Here is a 10,705-nt window from a genome sequence, read left to right on the forward strand (position 1 = left end):
TTAGGGTTAGGCAAGTAGTGGTTATGGTTATGGTTATGGTGAGGGTAAGTCTCCAGGAAATGAATGTAAGTCTATGTAATGTCCCCAAAAATGATGGAAACCTAACGTGTGTGTGTGTGTGCATGTGTATTTGTATGTGTGTGTGTGTGGGGGGGGTTTGACATCTTCTTCCTCTGTGTTTCTTTAAACCTCACAAACAATTGAAAAGACAAACACAAGTAAACTGCACCACCCAGTGTGTGTGCGTGTGTGCATGTGTGTGTGTGTACGTGTTTGTATGAGTCTCAGTGTACATGTGTGTTCAGTACAGTGTGTCCCTGGTATGCAAATGCTGCTGTGCTTGGATGTTACAGTGTGTGTGCATGTATGTGTGTGTGTGTGTGTGTGTGTGTGTGTGTGTGTGTGTGTGTGTGTGTGTGTGTGTGTGTGTGTGTTTATAGAGGGAAGTGAAAATCAGAGCTCACACCTGTCGCTGTTCCCTGTGGGGTGGATGAAGGCTGTTTGTTGTACTGCAGCCACGGCTCTGTCTGGTTTCCTCTCACACGGTCTACGTCAGCAGCAGCAGAGTGTGGGAAAACGAGGAAATTTACACTCATTTATGTGATGTTTTTATCCAAAGTGACTGACATTAAGCGCATTCAACGATGTGGATACAACCCAGAAACTGAGAGATGAAACATGCAAATACATTAAAACAGCTGAACTCCCTCAAGTGACACAATTAGAAACAAGATGGAGAAATAACTTGTTTGTTTTTTTTGTATGTTGTTTTAGTATTAATGAGCTAAAGTGCTCTAGTAAAGGAAAATGGAATAAAAAGAAAGTGGCTTTATGATTTTGTCTATGTTGTGTAACTGTGGAAAACATCTTTGTCTTAGATACGAGATTGGGAGAATTTCACCAATGTTCCAACATACCATCACTAGACCTCCAATCAGGAGAGACAAGAGAATGAGTAAAGATAACGTTTATGATGACAAATGATATTTGGTAATTAAGTCTTCAGTGCTTAAACTCCACAGGGAGATTTTGTGAGCAGCAGCAAGATAAATCCTCCCATGGAGTCCAGACACTGGTGGTGGCTGATGACTCGGTGGGCTGATGAGGATGATGAAACGATGAAGCTGCAGATCTGCAAAGGCTGGGCGGTGATGGGGGAGTGCACATAACAGCAGCATGAAGGAGCTATGACAGAGAATCAGGATTTAAAAGACAGCAGCGAGATGACTAACCGTGAACTAAACCATCATTTGTGCCGACGTTATAAAGAGAGATTACAAGGCAGGTGCTGCCAAATTAAGTTCATTTGAGATCTATAAATCACAGGTGTTGTAATTACACAGGACTTTCACCGGCAATAGAGTATTTCTATTGGTAATACACGACTCTCCTGTTACGTTCACTAAGCATGTGGATCACACATTATCCACTGAACATTACAGACTATCGCCTGGGAGTCTGACCCTGACTTGACCCTTGGGATTGTTTGAGGCTTTATCTGAGTCACTGAGAATAGTTCATGCATTAGAAAATGAGCCTGTGGGACTGTTTCACACTGTACCGTTACAGTTTACAGTTTTCGTCAGTCGCTGTGTGATTGAATAAAACATGGATGTAGTCTCTGTGATGTCACCCATAGGTTCCTGAGGAGCCATCATGAAGGTCAGTGACAGTGGCTCCAGCCGTCACCGGCTTGGCAGAGCCTGACTTCAACAAACTCCCAGCTAATCCAACAAAGAGGTGAAGCGTGGATGGAGCTCAGGTGGACCTAATTTAGTCTGTTTGCTGAAACCTAGCGGCTAGTTGTCACTCAAAGCAACCGTGCCCACAGTTATACATAACTTTAAGCCTTAATAGAATTCAAACAGGTGTAAATATCCACCTCCCAAACAGTTGTCACACATGGGGAGAGGGTCAGGGTTAGGGTTAGATAAGGGCAAGGGTTAGGGTTAGGGTTAGGGCCAGACCATTAACAACACTACTTCATTTCTCATTGTGTTCACATGAAATGCAGATGCTAAAGCACATTTTACAAAACACTACATGTAAGTGAGGATGGAAAGGTAGGGAGGACGGAGAAGAGGGAGGGAAAGCTGTGTAAATATTTCAAACCAGGTCACCATAGGAGACCACATAATGAACTATAACCTAAGTGTGACTGAAGCAGGTCGCAGAGTGCAGCCTCAGTAGGACCAGTCTACTGACACCCCTGTAACTTGGTCATTGGGTGGCGTAACATCTCCGACTTCAGTGCACTTCATGGACTGACCTATTAATTCATATGTATTTCCACTTCTACTGTAGAATTGTATCATATCACCAGAATGGGGAACTCTTCGCACCATTCTACGTTACATTCTTTACATTTTATGAGCAGTTTTGTGAACTGTTGATTTCACGGTCAGCAGTGAACACTTCTCTCACCATTAGAAGCACAGTGGACAATTATCTCTCTGTTAGCAAGAGAAAACGCCAATTCAAAGCGTTTCCATAAGCTGGTCTGGAGCGAAAAAAATAGGTTTCACAAAGCGTAGTTTGGTCACAAGTTGGCGGTGTAAGCTACGTTAAGCTTGGCTGTAATAAACAGAAGAAGAAGAAAGAGCCTCCTTCACCAGCTGAGAGAACAATGAAGAGAGGTCTGCAGTCGTAATTGCTCTTTCGTGTCCGTAATTGCTCTTTCGTGTCGGCTAGTATTGGCCATGTCGTCACGTACCTGTTGTTGGTACGACCAGCTGTGTTTGTGCACATTATGAGAATATCTGTGAAGAAGACGATGGAAACAGCTTCTTCTTCTTCTTCTTCTTCTTCAGGTTTTGTAGCAGAAACAGCTGATCAGTCGTGAGGCATGTTTACTACGTCAGGACTTATTTGGCAAAGGTGTTTCCATCTTCTATGTAGCACATTAACACTTTTTAGAAAAAGATAAAAACCCTCCAAAGTGAGCAGAAAACCTCTTTTTATGAAATTGAGAAAGTTTTTTTTTTTAGAACTTTGCCGTTTCCATTGAGCTTTTCCAGTGCAATATTTCAAAACTCGTATTAAAACACCTCAATGGAAACAGGGCTTTTGATTCTATTAGGTTCAAGAAAACACAGAACTATTTGTTACTACACCAACTTGACCTTTAATCAGCTGCTGAGGTTGTGGACTTCCCTGTTGGTGATGCATTACGGTCTGATCTGTGCTTTGGTCGTGAGGAGTGCTTATAGACCTAAAAGTCCACTCTGTGTAAAGTGAATTCAGATGAAGGGCCACGTGTGTCGCCTGCTGGGCTCTGAGGAATGACTGTTCATTCATTTCTGGAATGATAAATTAGTCACGTTTAGTTTGATGAAATGTTATATCATGGATTGATAAATCAAATTATCATGCGCTGAACCACAAATTGTTCAGAATTTAACTAGCAATAACCACCAGATTTCATGTCATTTGTAACATCTAATTTTGTCGCTTCTCTTGAAGCGTGTGTGTGTGTGTGTGTGTGTGTGTGTGTGTGTGTGTGTGTGTGTGTGTCTCAAGTCTGCTGTGAGACAGACGTACAGGCCCATTGAGGATGAAAATGTTTAGCTTAGAGATAAAGAAAACAAGAAATACCGGCTTTCAACATTTCACTCTGAATATTAGACATCATGACTTCTGCTTGAGACGACGTCTGTCTTCTGTCTGTTCTATTATAGTAAGTCTGTAATATTTGATGAGGTTGCGGGTTAACAGACTTGCAGCGTATGTTTGCTTTCATCTTCAAAACTTGGCAGCAGACTGCTCGGTTGTAGAGGAGTATTAATTTTGTTACCCTGAGGAGGAAAGAGATCATTCCTGACAGCATAAGTGTCTCTGTTGGTATCTGTAATGTTTCTGTTTGTAGCTTTGTGAGCACATGATGCTCACATGCAACTGAAAATGTTTCATCCTCCAAAAGGTCAATGCCAGCCCAGGCACCATTAGCCTTCAGACATCATGGTAAAACCTTTTCTTAAGAATTTTTGTTCACTGCGTTTCACTGTGTTCTCCCCTCTGATCTCTCAAGTTTTTTGCTTTATGTCAGAATTAATGAGCAGCTTAAATTTGTACCTTTGGCCGACGCCTTGTTATGTAGCTGTTTGTCAGTCGTCAAAAGTAGAGGGATTTTCCATTTGCACCGAGGGAAAAAGAAAGTAGTTTCTGATAAAGCACTTAATTAATGCTTTGAAACCTTCCACTATAGCAGTGTTTAGATAGCAGGGTTTCAGTCACACACTACTACAGTCGTGCATTAGTATATGTGTGAAGTTAAGCACCGGTCGAACATGTCTGATTACTTCAGCTCCCTATGGTTTGTGCTGCACTACCAAACAGTGTCCTGACTGTGGTTGGTTGCAGTTGGTCTGCGAGAGATTACAGCAGAAGACAAAGAGCTACCAGACATACCAAACAAACCAACACAGACCATCTGCCATACACATGTTCTCTATGCTGCAGTTCAACATGTTTAATCAGCTGAACTACAGTTAAAGGGGTCAGATGCATCACATGAGTATGGGCAACAGGCACCAGATCATTGTATGACACATGCTTTTATTTTGTGAACAACTAGTGAAAGGTGATCACAGGAAAATTTGTAATATGTTTCCACAGCTGGAGAGTAAGAACGCCCTGGGAACGTCTGCAGCACGAGTTAATTCAAGTTCCCCGACTTGTTTTCTGTGATTTAGTCTGTCTAATTACTGAGTCTGGTTGAGGCGAGGCATTCCTCTTTCATCAGATTATTGTTTGGCAGATTTACAGATTTCATTTCGCTGATCAAAGAGGCAGGGCAGTAAAACAGCAGGCCTGCAGCTACAGATGCAACTACATCCACGGCTGGATGAGAAATAGAAAGACACTCAAAGTTCATTTGAAAGTTGAAGATGCTTTCCCCAAAAGTCTCTCACAATGTGCTGAAAACACAAACTGAGGAAACCAGATGTTAGTTTCCAATGACTCCAGCTGGATCCACACAAAAATCCAGTAAATTTCAAATCATTTTCAGCGTTGAATTGCAGCCGATATAGATGAGGACTGTACATCCCTGTACCTGCACAGACAAACACATACACACAGAGGCATTCCTCCAACAGCAGACCCATGATCGGCCCTCACACATGCATCTCTTGGGCGGTGTGAAGGAAACCCTGTCAGCTGGCTCTCCGTCCTGAGAGGAGACAGGCAGGGATACTCAGGGTCAGCTGAGGCCCCTTTGTGAAATGTTGCGGCAACCTGCAGCAACCTCCTCTACACTGCAATTTCCTAAAACGCTCCTTCAGAGTAACAGAGTTTGTGACTTTTGAAGGGTTGAAACAGGGAAGTCTGCGCATCCAGCAGCAGTATGCAGCTGAATCAGGTGCCTCAGTCTCAGATTCTGCAGCTGTTGAAATGAAGGAGTGTTGAATGATGAGTGCCCTACATACAGATAGGGAATCCAAAAAAACAAGAGATATCACTGTTTCCTCACAGATCATTGTCTATCTGGAATGTCGACAAAAGTGATCCTGGCACCCATATCAAATTATTGAACATGTATCACACTTACCTCTGCAATATCTACCTCTACCTCTCCATCTTAAACAGCAGAGTAAATATGTTCACTTCCTTTTGTTTACTTTTCATGTCTTGAAAGTCTCTCCAAATGCACGAAGGAGTTCTCAGGAGGCGGCTGATGCTGTGCCGTGTGTGAATTCATATGTACGTCGCTTTGGATAAAAGTGTCTGCCACAATGCCTAATTGTAATTGTCTCAACTCAGACCCAGCTACACTGGACTCTGCCTCGTCTGGACTCGTCTCTTGCATAATCCTTATTATTCATGAAACTGTTAAACTTTCTCCCGCCACCTGTCTCTTCTGGTTGAGCCTGGATGTGTAAGATGAGTGGGTTTTTGTGGAGTTGTGGCAAGAAATGCATCAAAGAGGTTGATTCGTGTTGCCATCAGTTCCGCTTCATTATGAAATATTAGCTTCAGTCTAACTGGTGGTCATGAGGGCACTTCCTGCAACTTCCTGGACAAAGTTATGTGTATGCAGGTGTCGAACAAAATGAAAGCAAGTGTACCGAGGCAGAGCGCTTTAAACCTGCCTTAACTGATTTCTTAGGCAATTTTTGGTCAACAGAAAAAAGCTCCAAGCACAACACTGAAATATTGTCAACTTTCAAGCTTCTATTGACATTTATATTAACATTTGTCACCAAACATTTGCCTATTCACACATCCAGCAGATACAGAGCAACACTGCCATTCATTTGGAGACATGTGTCTGTTCCTCTGATGAATGCAAGTCCAATATTTACTCTCATTTTTGCTCTGTGTTGGCTTCCACCAACTTCTGAGACCAATGTCTGGCTCTCTAGCTGCTGAATAATGCATTACTTTCAGCAGTTGTTTGCTGACGTTTGGTGCTGAGCAAGCAGCATGTAGGGTCAGTTTTTCGAGTTTTCTTTGTTTTTTGCTAAAGGAGCTGCCTGTGGAGAGTCACAATGCTGATGAGAGCAGTGAGAGTGAAGCAGAACACTGACATGCAAGTCGAGACAACCAAAACAATGAGCTGAAAGAAGAAGATAAAAGAAACATGATCGAATTCTTGACAATAATAGCTTTAAGGTCTTCTCGTCCAAATTGTTTTAGCCAAAACTGGCCAACTGCATCTGATGACAAAGACCATATGACATAACTGAAAGCTCCAGGGCAGCTTCTAAATGGATTTATGGAGAGATGGCCAAATAGGAAGGATGATACTCTGAGTGTAAGACATGGATCACAAGGAGATGCCAGTGTTGTTGAAACTATTACCCCTGTCCAAATAAAAGTCCCACAGCCTGAACCAGGCCTTGTCAGGCCATGTCAAAGTTCCTTCTTTGTGTTCTTCAGGGTTCCGCTTTCCTGTCCTCCCACCTTGCTTTTACCATGAGGCTGTAAAACTGACCTTGGATCAGTCATCCACTTCCACCCCAAGCTGCACTGAATGCTTTGAATGCTTGAGAGGATTAGCTTGTTTGCTTCTGTGAACATTCATCGGCTGTGTGTCATGTTTACCTCAGCGGCCGACCTGACAGAGTCCCGCTTTCATCCTCCATGACTGTTTACTGCAAACACAGATTCAGATGCTCGTTCCCATCATCAACATCATCGTATTCCCATTGTGTTAAAAAATCATTCCAAATGTGGCAACCACACCTAAACGCAGTACTGTTTTTAATGGTATTACACTGTTGAATCGATAGTAAGTAAAATAACAAGTAAACTAAAGGTGAACCTCCATGACTGTGTAGCATCCCCTTATGCTCAAAATTAGAAACATTTAAAATGTGCATTTCAGGATTTACCTTAGAGATGGGTAAGGCCAATCTTCACTGCAAATGTAAAGCGAGTTGGAGTTAGTCCTCTCTGTATTTCTGTAGCTTTGGAAGCATAATGTTGTCCTTGTTATCCTTGCTTCAATCAAACTGGGTGCTTTTTCATTAAACTTACTGATTGATGGTATTTTTGTTTGTGTTAATCCCCATGCTGGTGTGGTCGTATTGTGAATATTTCCATCTTGGCAATAGCTGCATAATTTCAGTAGTACATGTAAAAAAACTAACATAATGACAGAATAACAGCAGTATGAAAGTAGTAGAGAGTATCTTTCAGTTGTGGGCCTGGCTTTCCTCTGCCATTGTTGCTGCAGTCTGCTGGGTGACAGCTGATCTGTAGTGTCATTTCTCTGGTGAAGATGGGCTGAAATGCGTTTGGGGAATAGGTGGTGGTGTGTACTTTTACTAGATATTATGAGAGACACAGTTTGCTTTTATTTTGTTCTGTCTTTGTTTTTATTCTCCAGAATAAAATCAAGGTATACAAAGTCATACAAATAGCAAGAGGAAAGAAAGATAAGGACAGCAGCAGCAGCACGGTGGTTGAATGTCGCCCTGTTCTCATGCTCCCATCACAGTTTCAGTCCAGCTCAGTGTAATCCATCGAACAATGGACTCCACAGGCTCCATTCAAATTGTTAGTCAGCTTTTGTTTTTGTTTGCTAACTGTCTGAAGCTAAACTCGGACCTACTTCCTCAGACTTATCAAGCACTTTTTGCCCTCTCAGATAAAGAAGTACCAGACAAGTTGCACAAGTCCTCCATGTGCCCTCTGTTTACATTTACAGGCTTCATATTGTACTGCAAAGCTCATAATGCTCTGAATCAGGCACCATTGGCAATTCTCTCCCCTCAGCAGAAACAAGGCAGCAACCTGTTTGTGTTGTGGGGTTACAGGGACATGCCACTGTCACAAGGGCTAACTGTGCACTACAAGTTCTGAGGACAAGGCCATTCAGAGGCTTTCAATATCCATTCAGTTGTGACTTAACGTGGGAGCAGCAGTGGGATGCAGGAATTTCCGCTTGCCTGCAAGACTTTGATGGAGACTGGAGTACTGGAGCACTGCAGAGGAGAGCATGTGAACACAGAATAAGGCCTGCAGAAGAACAGAAAAGCACTTAGTAGTTACTCTTTGCTAATCTAACCCTTTGCTTCCTCTTTAAAAAGCAAGATCACTCAGACGCTCATCCCTCCTGTCTGTGCTGAGGAGGCTACAGAGCAAGACGAGAGGCAGTTTAACACGGGTGCAAAGGCAACAGTGCATGTTATGATGACAGTAATCCTCCACGCGGAGTTGGTGTTGAAGTGTGGACACTGCAAAGAGAAATGAAAGCTTTATGTTTGCAGCCATTGTTTCAAAAAGTCAGAATTCCACTTAGAAAAATAATTTCTAACTTTAAATAAACAAACTTTCATTACTCAAGCTTTTGGAAAATACATGTTTATACTGTATATATATGCACCAAAAGATGAGGTAAGGAAAGACGTAAGGCTTTTGAGAACAATTACAAAAGATGCTACTTTTCTAGATTTTTTTTTTTTTTCCATGTTTGTTTTTAGATGTGAGGAACCACACAGGAAACAGGTGAAGAGAGACGTTCTTTCAGCCATTCTGGGATGTGAAGGGATGGTCTTTCACTGACGAGAGCATTAGGAAAGGAGGAGGGAACTCACACACTGAATGCATTAGTAATGTATTGTATAAGCACAGAAAACAGTAAAGCAACTGTGTCTGACAGAGCAGCTTGTTGTTACGGAGGCTGGGGTGGCAAGGAAACTTTCATTTTATATACATGGAGACCAACATGTTCAGTCACTCTAACACCATTTGTGGTACGGAAAACACTACAGGGTACTATCTAAGAATGTGGGCATGCATGTCCACAACAGATTCAAACTGTGAATCCTTCCTCTGGTTCTCACACACGCCTTTCCTGTATTTAATGCAGTAATCACTCCGGTGCTGTACAGGTGTGGTAATGTTACATCAGCCAATGACAAATAAAAGGACTAACAGTGAAGGACAACGTGAAACAGTCCCTCCAGAAGCCCATCGACGTACGTAAACACGTACCAGCTGTTTGGCACAACTCCTGTGTTGAAGGACTCAGGTTCTGGTGAGGCGACAAACAAGTGACATTGTTGTTCCAGTTAATGTTTAAGTACACTGTATTGTTTTTGGCACAACTTAAGAAAAAATTTGATTAAAAAGAGTGAGTACAGGCCCTATTGTTTGAACATCCTCTTCCTGTGGTGCAGCTTCTGACATCAGTCCAGTTATTTACAGTAAACTGGGATCAAATTGTAGCTCATTTGGACTGTTCACATGGCTATATCACGCAGGCTTCGTCTGGTCTCTTTCACTGTGCCTGTCCAAGAAAGTCACTTCAGTGGTTCATGACAAAAAATCATGCAGAGGTCCCACTCTATATGGAATTCATAAACGGGGTATTTTTCAGAATAAAATGTACACTGGTGGTGCAAAATATTATAAAGTTCACTGATAAGGTGGATCCAGACTATTAGTTCTTAATGATTTTGTTCATTTAAATCCAGTGTGGGAATCATTTTTAAGCTTGGAGAAAAATGTAAAAAACTACTTAACTATTACTTAAAACTATTAAGAGATCTGTAATAGGCGACGCATTCATTGTATCTTCCTTCTCATTTCAGTCAAATTCACTGCAGACAATCATCCTTTTGTTTTTTGGACATACTGGAAACAAGTGTTCTCACATTTTCCTCTAAACTGCATGAATTATTCTGGCCACTTGGGGGCAGTGCAACAAGCTGTAAACAAAACACTGACATATTTATGGTCCTTGCAAAGCTGTTATGGCTACAATGCAAGCACACAATTACCTATTTACACATCCAGCGGACACAACATCAGTATTCATTTGCCATTGTGTTTCTGGTCACCTGTTGAATGTTGGCCCGATATTCACCCCATGTTTAATTCTGTTGCTGAGGGAAATAGCTGCTTCTTAGCCGCTAAATGCTGCACGATGTTCAGCAGCTTGCTAACGTCATCCGTCCGCTGTTTGGTGCTGATCATGGTAGAGTACAGTGGGTTTATCAGAGGTTTGTCACTGAAAACAAGGATGACGAGAGCCGCAAGACTCAATCAAAACAGACGCTATGAAGCTCCGTAGAGGTGAGAGGAGCTGTGGAGTCGAGTCGACAATTCTCTGGATTTATCACAAGTGCCGTCTTTCACATTATGCATATTCACTTCATCCATTGTTTATATAAAAATATTGACTGGAGCAGCTTTCACTAAAAACAAACCACCCCCACATTTTTTGGTATTTGCTCATATTGCTGTGATTATAATG

The sequence above is a fragment of the Chaetodon trifascialis genome, chromosome 10 (genome assembly GCF_039877785.1).
Source record: "Chaetodon trifascialis isolate fChaTrf1 chromosome 10, fChaTrf1.hap1, whole genome shotgun sequence".
NCBI lineage: Eukaryota > Metazoa > Chordata > Actinopteri > Chaetodontiformes > Chaetodontidae > Chaetodon > Chaetodon trifascialis.